This window comes from Schistocerca serialis, chromosome 2, assembly GCF_023864345.2.
Source record: "Schistocerca serialis cubense isolate TAMUIC-IGC-003099 chromosome 2, iqSchSeri2.2, whole genome shotgun sequence".
In the NCBI taxonomy this organism is placed as follows: Eukaryota; Metazoa; Arthropoda; class Insecta; order Orthoptera; family Acrididae; genus Schistocerca; species Schistocerca serialis.
Window position 1 is genome coordinate 342,383,641 of NC_064639.1, and position 10,583 is coordinate 342,394,223.

A 10,583-nucleotide genomic window follows, 5' to 3' on the forward strand; every position below is an offset into this window, starting at 1 on the left:
TCCCTATCAATCTACCATACTTAGTAGCTGCCTCTGTCTTGTTTGTCGGATTTGGTGTGTTAACGAATTTATTGCTTGGAGTGTAACGGCCTAATACCTGAAATATGTTTCACCTTTGGAAACTTTAATATTATTGCCTATGATATTGAGAGGCGGTATCTGTGTACTGTAGAGCATCTTAACTATTGTTTGGCCAAACTTGTAGAATTTTATATAAGATTGCATTTCATGGGCTTTTATTTAAATGATCATTTTAGTGTATAAAGTTGCCACCCTTTCATCGTCAGACTTTTCTTAGAAGTTAAAATCAAGTTGCACCTTCGGTGGCAAGGTTAATATTTTAATTGTTAGTGTATTGTACCATTTCCATCCCTCCTCCACGGGGGGGGGGGGGGGTGCATAGTTTGCGTGCTTGCGTAAGTTGTTAATACTCTTAGTTTAAAGTTATCTAGTGCGTTGCGGATTTGCACCAGTGTAGTCTTTCAGAGGCTGTTGTGAGCGGTCGTAACTACGGCCGTGTCAAAAGGGGGCAGCAGGGTTCTCTGCCCGAAATCTCATACAGTCAAAACTTGTTTCTTTCTGCCTCTGAATAAAGTGTAACTTTGATATTTAGAGGGTGCTTTCTGATTATAATTTTAAATCTGTCTGTTTTAAAAAATCTTTTAGGCACTATTAAAGCGAATAAAATTCTCATTTGTTAAAAGGAATTTGGTTATGACTTCATCAGTTACTCCCTGGCAACTACATCCATGCTTAAATAGTGTGATTAAATGTGTTAATGTTCTTGATGAATCGCTAGTAAATAAAATAAATTCCTAAGAATATTCTTTGAAAATAAATCACGGTTCAATGTTTTTTTTTTGTTTTTTGCCACAAAAAGTTGTCCCCTGGGTTTTACAGATCGATTGCTTGGATTCTACGTACTCTCATCTATATATACAATACAAAAAAATCTAGATTTTTTAGTCGTACTCAGTATCATTGATTAATAAAAATTCAAAAATATAACACTGGTCATCCATGTAGGTAGGGATTGAAGAAGGATTAACTGCAATTCATTATTAATCTCCTTTATTCAGAAAAAAGTTAGAAATAACAATTTTTTACAAAATTCAGTGTATCACATATCTAAGCTTGTTTCTTCTTCAGCACTTCGAATGGTTCAAATGGCTCTAAGCATTATGGGACTTACCATCTGAGGTCATCAGCCGCCTAGACTTAGAACTACGTAAACCTAACTAACCTAAGGACGTCACGCACATCTATGCCCAAGGCAAGATTCGAACCTGCGACCGTAGCAGCCGCGTGGTTCCGGACTGAAGCGCCTAGAACCACTTGTCCACAGAGGCCGGCTCTTCAGCACTTCGAATACGTTCATATTTTTATTTGCGTCTTTGCAAAGAAGTGAGTGAATTTTACGCAGAAATTGAAGATCTACACCTTTCAAGCGTGGCGATTTTCATTTGGAGTAGCCATTTTGAAGTCACAGGATTGGAACATAGCATAACTCACTTTTCCGGAAAACTGATAGAAATTACCGATCTTTGACGATCGACTGGGTGTAAATGGCTGAAACGATTTTAACCCTTAAATAGATCACACTATGAAAAGTTTTAAGCTCTTTCATTCTGGTGTTCTGGAAATTTTCTGTAGGATGTAGCCCCTCAGGGACCTCCCATCCCCTCCCCTTTCACTCCTATGATGTAATCCAAGTGGCGGCCTAGGAAATAATCGCAGAAAATCCAAATTTATTGGCGGGAATATCAAATTTTTGTGTTCACCTTGAGGTTCAGAGACCAATTGACCTAGTAGACAACACCACCACCACCACAGGCCGCTGTTAGCCCTGGTCCTCCCTCACTCCCATTTCTCTCTGTCCTCCTGTTCCCAATCTGGAAGTTGGTGGGAAAAGGAAGTAGTTTGTGCCGGGCTGCTCAGTAGAACTGATGTGTCCTTATTATTTTGTATGCAGTGTGCTGTATTGTTTATTTAAACAATTTGAGTTGCCGTTGACTGAGCACTAGACAGTACCTCTATCCAGTTTCATCAATAACTGCTAAATGTGGTGGTGAATATTTTCCTTCTTAGTTTAGCACTGATGACTTGCTCCAGACAGTCTAGCCAAGAGCCCTATACGGGAAATAATAATAGGACAGCAAGTTATCACTCAAGTACTAGACTCCTGCCGATCTACAAGTGAATAGCTGCTCCTGGAGGGCAATTAATATCAGAACAGCGACCACTGCACTTGTAACACCTGGCCCCATGTACACGATTCATGTAGAACATCATTTGAGAAAGAAGCAAAGCATACTTATATCTATTTACGAGAAATTTAAGCGCCTAGTTGTTTTGGGAAGGATAGGACAATTTTTGCAAGTCTGGAATCATTAACAGCTTTCTGGCACAGCAAGCAGTGGGTTGGCGGCCAGGAGTGGTACAGCCCTGATGTATGGCCAGAGGTCTGCGTGCCGGTGGCGGTGGTGTTCACATGCGATCCAGTGATAGAGGTGTCACGTGAGTGAAATATCCTACTGCCACCATAGACTGACGGGTCTCAGCAGGGTTAGTTCGGGAGCAGTTGAGAGGCACCCACATGCCTTGCTCATACTGTGGCATCAAGCAGTCAGGCCTGCAAGATGAGTGGTCTGCCAAGCGAGTGGATTCATTCTTATTTATCGAGAAACATGAACTCTCGTACTCACAATTAAGTTACAAATTATCCTCCTGTATGAATAATACGCAACGGAAACGCACATCTGACTATCAGTGATTTACAGAACTCTGACTGTTCACTACGCACTGGCAATACCACATTTTCTTTTTGTCTTTTATTTAACGGCTTTTATCAACACGTGGCCACTGCACTGAATATGAACGGCGCACACATTTTAAATTCGGGACATCATGACAACATACAATTCGAAGGAAAAGTCCACCAATCTTTTTCTTTTCACTATCTTATTTATTCCGATAAATTCTATAACCTAAACACACAAATTCTATAACCTACAACAATAACACATGAGAAATTCCGCCCAGTGGGCATGGCTTTACATTGATGAATCTCTATATTATGGTCTCGTAATTATTTAACGCTACAGTGCACTTTCTGGATAGGATGGTGGATCTTTTATTATTTCTCACACTTCGACTCTCACAATCATCATCACGAAACTTTCCTCCAGACCGAGCGGTACCGAAGGAACAGGCATAACCCACTAATCTTTTGAAACTACCTTGCTACTCTCCCATGCAAACCACACATACCCAAACTACATGACATACACCACACTACGACATGGAATAAAAAACACTAAATAGTCACAACACTATCACTTTCAGCTTTCCCACTTCAATTAATATTTATCCCAGTTTCACACGACACTGCCCCACTTAGTAATTCTACTTTCCTACTATGAACTCTGGAGATATTTGCACGTCTTCCTGTGCAATGCAAGCCAAGTGGCGTTGCTGGATAGACGGCCGACTCACCTTGCTTCTCTCTCAGAGTTTGAATCTAGCGTCACACGGAATCATATCTCGCAAAGTAATATTAAGAACATATTCATCACACACGCGAGTCCTCTACTGATACCATGGACGAGTACTGCTCTTTATCCTTTGTCTCATACACAGATTGAGACTCACACAGTACTCACCACGTGGAAGTACTCAGCTCTAATTTCAAATCCTGCACACGCCATTTCTTAAATATTTCAACTTATGGTACACACGCTATTTCTTAAATATTTCAACTTATTGTACACACGCTAGTAATTCAGCTTAACTTAAGCACACGGAAGTATTTCAACTTATTGCTACACGTGGTTTCATTGTGGCCGTTGGTCACTTCCGAAGATTACTACAATCCCATTAATATTACCTGCCTGACATTTAATTCTCCCCACAAAAGTTCCTGAAATAGAGAAATTATTATTTCAAACTACTCTTAAATATTCCACATGCATACCATGTCTCCACTCTTTTGTCTTTACGGAGCACAACTAAAACAGGTCTTAACAGCACAAGATCCAGCGGCAGAGTGCTGAAACATGGCCATTGTTCAGGTCCTCTTGCACCTCTGCTGAAGTGGGGGAGCACCTTGCTACCGTATTGGTCAGCCACATTTCAGGCGCTCAAAGTTCAGGTAAATTTCATCTCTTTGGTCCCACCAAAGGTGGCCAAAGGATCGTCTCAAAGATGATCATATATTCACATTCACTATCTGCGGTTAGCAGACGACCATACATTCATTCATTTCACAGATCTCACCAAACTGGATGTAGGGATTTACTTTGTGGGAGTGCACATGTGATCAATTAAATAAATAAATTGTCATTCTTTCCCACACTGGTATCCGGCTTCGCTGTATTAATTGAAATTGAGTTATTTTACAAAAAAAATGAGTTGTTCTGACAAAAATAATGAAGTATGTTGTACCTATTTTAAATGTCGGGCGGTACTGTACCCTTTCACAGTATACTGGAATTCTAAGTGATTTACTTCCACCAGCATAACAAGACAACTGAGAGACACAACGCCATTAGTTATGAATGTCTTCAGAGGTGATAATATCAAATTTTGGGTGTTCACCCTGACATTCAACGACCAACTGACCTATTTCACAATACCACCACCAGAGGACTTAGTCTGTGCTCGGCTGCTCAATAGGACAGATGTACATCCTCATTATTTTGAAAGCAGTGTGATATATTGTTTATTTAAGCGATTTAGTCGCCATTGATTGAGCACTAGACATTATGTCTGTCCAGTTTCATCAATAACTGGTAAGTGTGGAGTAGACATTTTCACTATTAGTCAGCACTGGAGAGTTGCTCCAGCCAGTCTAGCCAATACCTCTACATGTGAAATAGTGATGGGATTGCAAGCTATCACTCAAGCACATGGGAGTAACCTCCTGATAATCTACAAGTGAACAGCTGCTGCTGGGAGGAACATAAGGATGGGTAATAATAACATCATAACAGCGACCCAATGTCCCACTGCACCTGTAACACTCTGCCCTGAACACAGGACTCATCTAGCAACATAATTTGAGAAGCAAACACAGTTACAGCTATTTACGAGTCGCAAATTGCATCCTAGGCAACAGAAGCGTGGGAAATACATCGTATAATATTTTTACGAATTCAATGTTCATTATCTTACCTGAACATGGCGTCTCAAGACGAGAAAGAAAACTGACCGGTCACATACAATCACTTCTAATTTAGTCCAGCGCCATCTACCAGGTGTATTATGTACTTGAAGAGCCGGACACCCGGGAAAATGCAACTCGACCAGAGGCCAGGCTAATCTGCAACTTCCGGCCGCCCCAACGACTCCCGCCACCAGCTGTGGTACAATGTGGCTCAACTTCGGCTAATTGCAGCTCCACCCCTGACGTAGCCTCCTCAGATTAAAAATTCCGATTTGGGAAATTGTTTTGCCAATACACCTCGAATTTCTCATGTGAAATGTACATTCCTCCCTTTTATACAAGTTATTTTCGAAGACACAAGAAACAGGACGATAAACGCGTTTTCACATCACTGAAGTATCGTTACTTTTTGTGAAAATCCTGTGCAACACAGTGGCGTAGGCTATATTTCCTCAAAGAATTCTCACATCAGGTAGAAAAATCTGCTCTTATCTGCCAGGTCTTGCACCACAGGACTAGAATATTAAACTCAATTTTGGCTCACGACAGAGTGCTAAGAGCATGCTCTACATCTGTCGCAGAATACGTCCTCACTTTCGAACTCTCTCCTAAACCAAGCAAATGCTTCGCCACATATGAAGTCTCTTAAGGTAATAGCACAGAGAAGTTGTAAATGTCAGGTTTATAATGCATCTTATTTTATTACGATGATCACCTCTCCCTGTGTGGGTGAGAGACTGAAATTGTGTAAAAAAGATCTCGTCACATCAAGAAAAAAAAGCCTCATTACCAATCCAACTCTTGAATCACATCCATGGTACTCTCACCCTCGCTTCCACTCGCGCGGCGTTACATCACTGATATCAAATTGATAGGATAATTAATTAATTTGATCATGAGAGTCCCTTTGCATGCTGAGTAATTTTTTTCCTGCAGTCCGAATACATTCGCTAGATAACTGTCACAGGTTCTTCTGTGACGTCTCTGGAGGCTTCTCAAAAAGGATGGTAGTTGTTGTCAAATAACTGAAGACATTCAACGCTAATTGCGATCTGTCTCTCAGTTGTCTTGTTATGCGGGTGGAAGTGAATCAGAATTCCGGTATACTGCTCCCGAACCAATCCTTCTGAGACCTGGCGGCAGTGGGTTGTTTCACTCACTTCTCTCTCTCTCTGCGACACTTCCACCATTGGACCGCATGTGAACAGCTGCCACGGCCACCACCGTTCGCCATCCTCTGCCCACACGTCAGGACTGACGTCAGGGCAGTACCGCTCCTGACCGACAACCCACCGCTTGCTGCGCCAGAAAGCTGTTAATGACTCCAGACTTGCAAAAGTTGTCCTATCCATCTCAGAACGAGGTGCTAAAATTTCTCGTAAATGGGTATAAAATTGCTTCTTTCTCAAATGATGTGGCTACATGAATGCTGTATATGGGTAAGGATGTTACAGGTGCAGAAGACGATTTTCTAACATTATGGTCCTCCGAGCAACAGCCATTCACTTGTAGATCAGCTTGAGTGATAGCTTGCTGTCTTATCATTATTTCCCATACTGGGCTCTTGGCCAAACTGTCTGGAGTAACTCTCCAGTGCTACACTAACAGCGAAAATATCCCCTCCACATTTAGCAGTTACTGACGAAACTGGTTAAAGGTACTGTCTAGTGCTCAACCAATGGCAACTCAAATTGTTTAAATAAACAATATAGCACACTGCATACAAAATAATAAGGACTTATGTCTGTCATATTGAGCAGCCAGGCACAGACTATTTCCTTTTCCCACTAAATTCCAAATAGGGGAGAGGAGGACAGAGGGGGAGGGAGTGGGAGTGAGGGAGGACGAGGGCCAACAGCGCCCTCTGGTGGTGGTATTGTTAACTAGGTCAGTTGGTCTCAGAACCTCAAGGTGCACACACAAAACTCGATATTCCCACCAATAAATTTGAATTTTCCGCGATTTCTTCCTAGGCTGCGACCTGAATTACATCATGAGAGGGGAAGGGAAGGGTAGGGGAGAGGACTGGGAGGTCCATTAGGAGGACTTAAGTGCCAGCTGTGGAAAATGCATGACATCATCTTGGGGTGGTAGTGGGGGTAATTAATCGATCAACTAATTAATTTGCATAGTTAATTTTGTATATATTTTTATATCAAAATTGCGCTCATTGCTTCTTTAGCCCATTGATTTCTCATTCTTTTGACGCGTTTTTGTAGCGTTTTAGAGTATTCTGAATACTCTAACATCTTAATAATGGTGTTGCAACAAGGGCGTACTACAACAGCTACTAATCTTGCAATGAAACAATGTGTGGATGTGAAATCGAATTAAGTGGACAGCAGGCATCGTTGCTCAACAAACCCTTAGCCAATCGTTGGTTTATTGTAGGCTATTGTGCGACTGCCTGACAACTAGCCCGTCCGAGGGTAAACGCTTTTAAATTTAGTTTTTTAAATTTTATGTTCTAAGTTCTAACCACGCAGTAGAAAAGAAGGATTACCTGAGTTTTGAGGATTCTTGAAAAATGGAGATGTGGAGTTTACTGAATATTTGCTACATTCAGTCGCATTTCGCAACGCATAATGTTTAGCTTTGTTGTATTTGCTTTTAACCAATGTGTGAGGCCCAAACTCTTATTAAAGTACCATAAGCTATTATGAAAGGCATTTTGAAAAAAAAATGGCGTTTCTTGGGTTTCACCCAAATTTCTTTCAACGTAAATGGTTCCACGCCACCTTCGGCTGGTAATTTTTAATCAACATTTGGATGACACAGCTATTCTTATTTTTCGTGCTTGGAGTTGTCTGTATATGAAGGCCAAACATGTAAGAATTTCTGTTTTAAACCAAGATAAAAGAACATATCACAGTACCAAAACTTAACAGCTCCGTCTCAACATTTTTAAAAATCTGTTAGCACAAGTTACCACCCAACAAACGTTAAAATTGATTTAAAAATCCTAAAAAAACCTTACACCAAGAATTACCAATATAAAAGAATTAACGAAAATTGGTAGCCCATGAAGTAATGACCTAAATGAATACATCACTAAGCAATGAATCGCTGTGTAAATTACATTCCAAATAACAGATGATCACCCTCTCTTATTAAAGTCTTTTCATCCCCCTTCTCCCTCTCCGTCTCTCCCACTCTGTCTGTCCCCCCCTCCCCCAGACACACTCACAAACACACACACACACACACACACACACACACACACACACACACACACACAAGCTGAACGTCTCAAATGTGAAAAACACTTTGAAATCACGAGCCACTCTCCAAACACACAACGAAACGAAGTGACGTAGGTGGTGCAGCGGTAGCACGCTGGACTCCCATATTGGAGAGCGACGGGTCAAATCCCCGTCCGGCCATACAGACTTGCATTCTCTAAACAGCTTAATGAACGTACCGGGCTGGTTCTTTTCACAAAGAACATCACCGATTTTCCCTCCCATCCTTCCCTAATCAGAGCTTTTCTAATTACCTAGTTCTTCCTGTTTTTATGATGAAACAAATAGACATCATGTAGCTATAACATGTAATGGTGACAAAAACCTTGTGTTTTTCTGACAAAATGTATCATATTCGTTTGTAACAGGCAAAGAAGTAAGCGCTTCGACACGTCAAAAACAAGGGAAGCTAGACAACGAGATAATAAAAGTAAGCAACCCGCTAAAAATGCTATATAATGCAGTGATTTCCAGTTTGAAGAAGACGAAAAACAGAAAAAATAGGATACCCTTTGTTGATTGCAGATGTCAGTCTGTAGAACGCGTGACGGAAATAAATCTGCCAACAAAAGTAACTAGTGGCATCGTGTTAGGTTTGCGAACAATTCTATAACCTTATTTTCGAAATTAGTATATAATTGTCAGCATAGAATAAACGTACAGTATTTAATGGTTCAAATGGCTCTGAGCACTATGGAACTTAACATCTATGGTCATCAGTCCCCTAGAACTTAGAACTACTTAAACCTAACTAACCTAAGGACATCACACACATCCACGCCCGAGGCAGGATTCGAACCTGCGACCGTAGCAGTCGCGCGGTTCCGGACTGAGCGCCTAGAACCGCTAGGCCACCGCGGCCGGCTACATTATTTAATGCCTCTACTGTGTCTTTAGCTAAACTAACGTAAATTTCGATTCCACTTGAAACATAAAGTTTGCTATTACCAGTCACTTTGTATTTGTATCCACAATGCGTTTCAAACTTTTAAACCTCCATCATCAGGTGGATTTGAATGTGTTAATAGGGCATGTGTGTGTTGCGTCTAGTGGAGAAACGGAACACTGTTTCAGGACATGGCTCTGCGGTGGTGACTGACTAAAAAATAAACACGGATCTAAAGACGATCACTGCTGATCGAAACCGGTTGCCTGAGGACATAACATTTTGTAATCATAGAGGGTAAAAAAGAAATTTATTCTACACTTTCTGGATTACTGTTCTATTCGCGACAATGACGCAGTTTGTACGTATTTCTAATAGTCCAACATCGACTTTCAAACAAAAGACTTTACTTCGGATGGCATTTTGATATTTAATTTCAATTTCTCTAGCTATATTTTCCAAAGTTTCTTTTTAAAATGAAGATCTTGGTTGTAAATAACATTAAAGATCAAGTTGATTGTTTTGAGATTCTGCACAGTAAAGATTCAATAATATCTCAGAAAAAAGATAATTTCAGTTACATGCAGGGTGATTTTAAAAATTCAGATTCGATATTATTTGCACATATATTTATAGTAAAGACATTTTAAAATGCCAAATTGTACCCAAAATTTTATTTTTAAATATTCGTCAATGACACTTAACATTGCGTACTTGCAAACAGTGTACACTTAACATATGGTAGCATTGACTTACCACTGTTTACTTACAGGGGGAATTAACGAAGCTTTTCTGCGAACCATCTCAAAAGTACAAATTTAAAATGTCAAAACTGCTTCAGTCTTTGATACTAAGATTTGCATTAACAATTTTTGCAGTAATAAAGTATAGCAACCTCAGAAATTAATGTGTTATTCAACACAATATGAAATTAATTTTAGCAAGCAGCTCACTACAGCATTAGACAACATTAAGGATCGTTCCCAACATTTCTACCATCAACCTGTCACATAAATTCCTGTAAACTATGGTGAGGAACACAACATTATTTATTTGCTTAAATAAATATTTACATACACCTGATTAACAACAACTTTAGAAGTGCATTTGCATTTAAGAAAATATTTAGGATCTTTATCACATGAGAAAAGAGGCATAACCCGATTTTCCAGAAACCTCGCTCAGAGGAAGAGTGGTCCAAGTAGATGAACACGTGTCTCGGCTTATCAGTAGATATTCTACCGTTCCTGAGAAAATGACGGTCAAAGTTTTCGAGATATTTTGTGTGCTT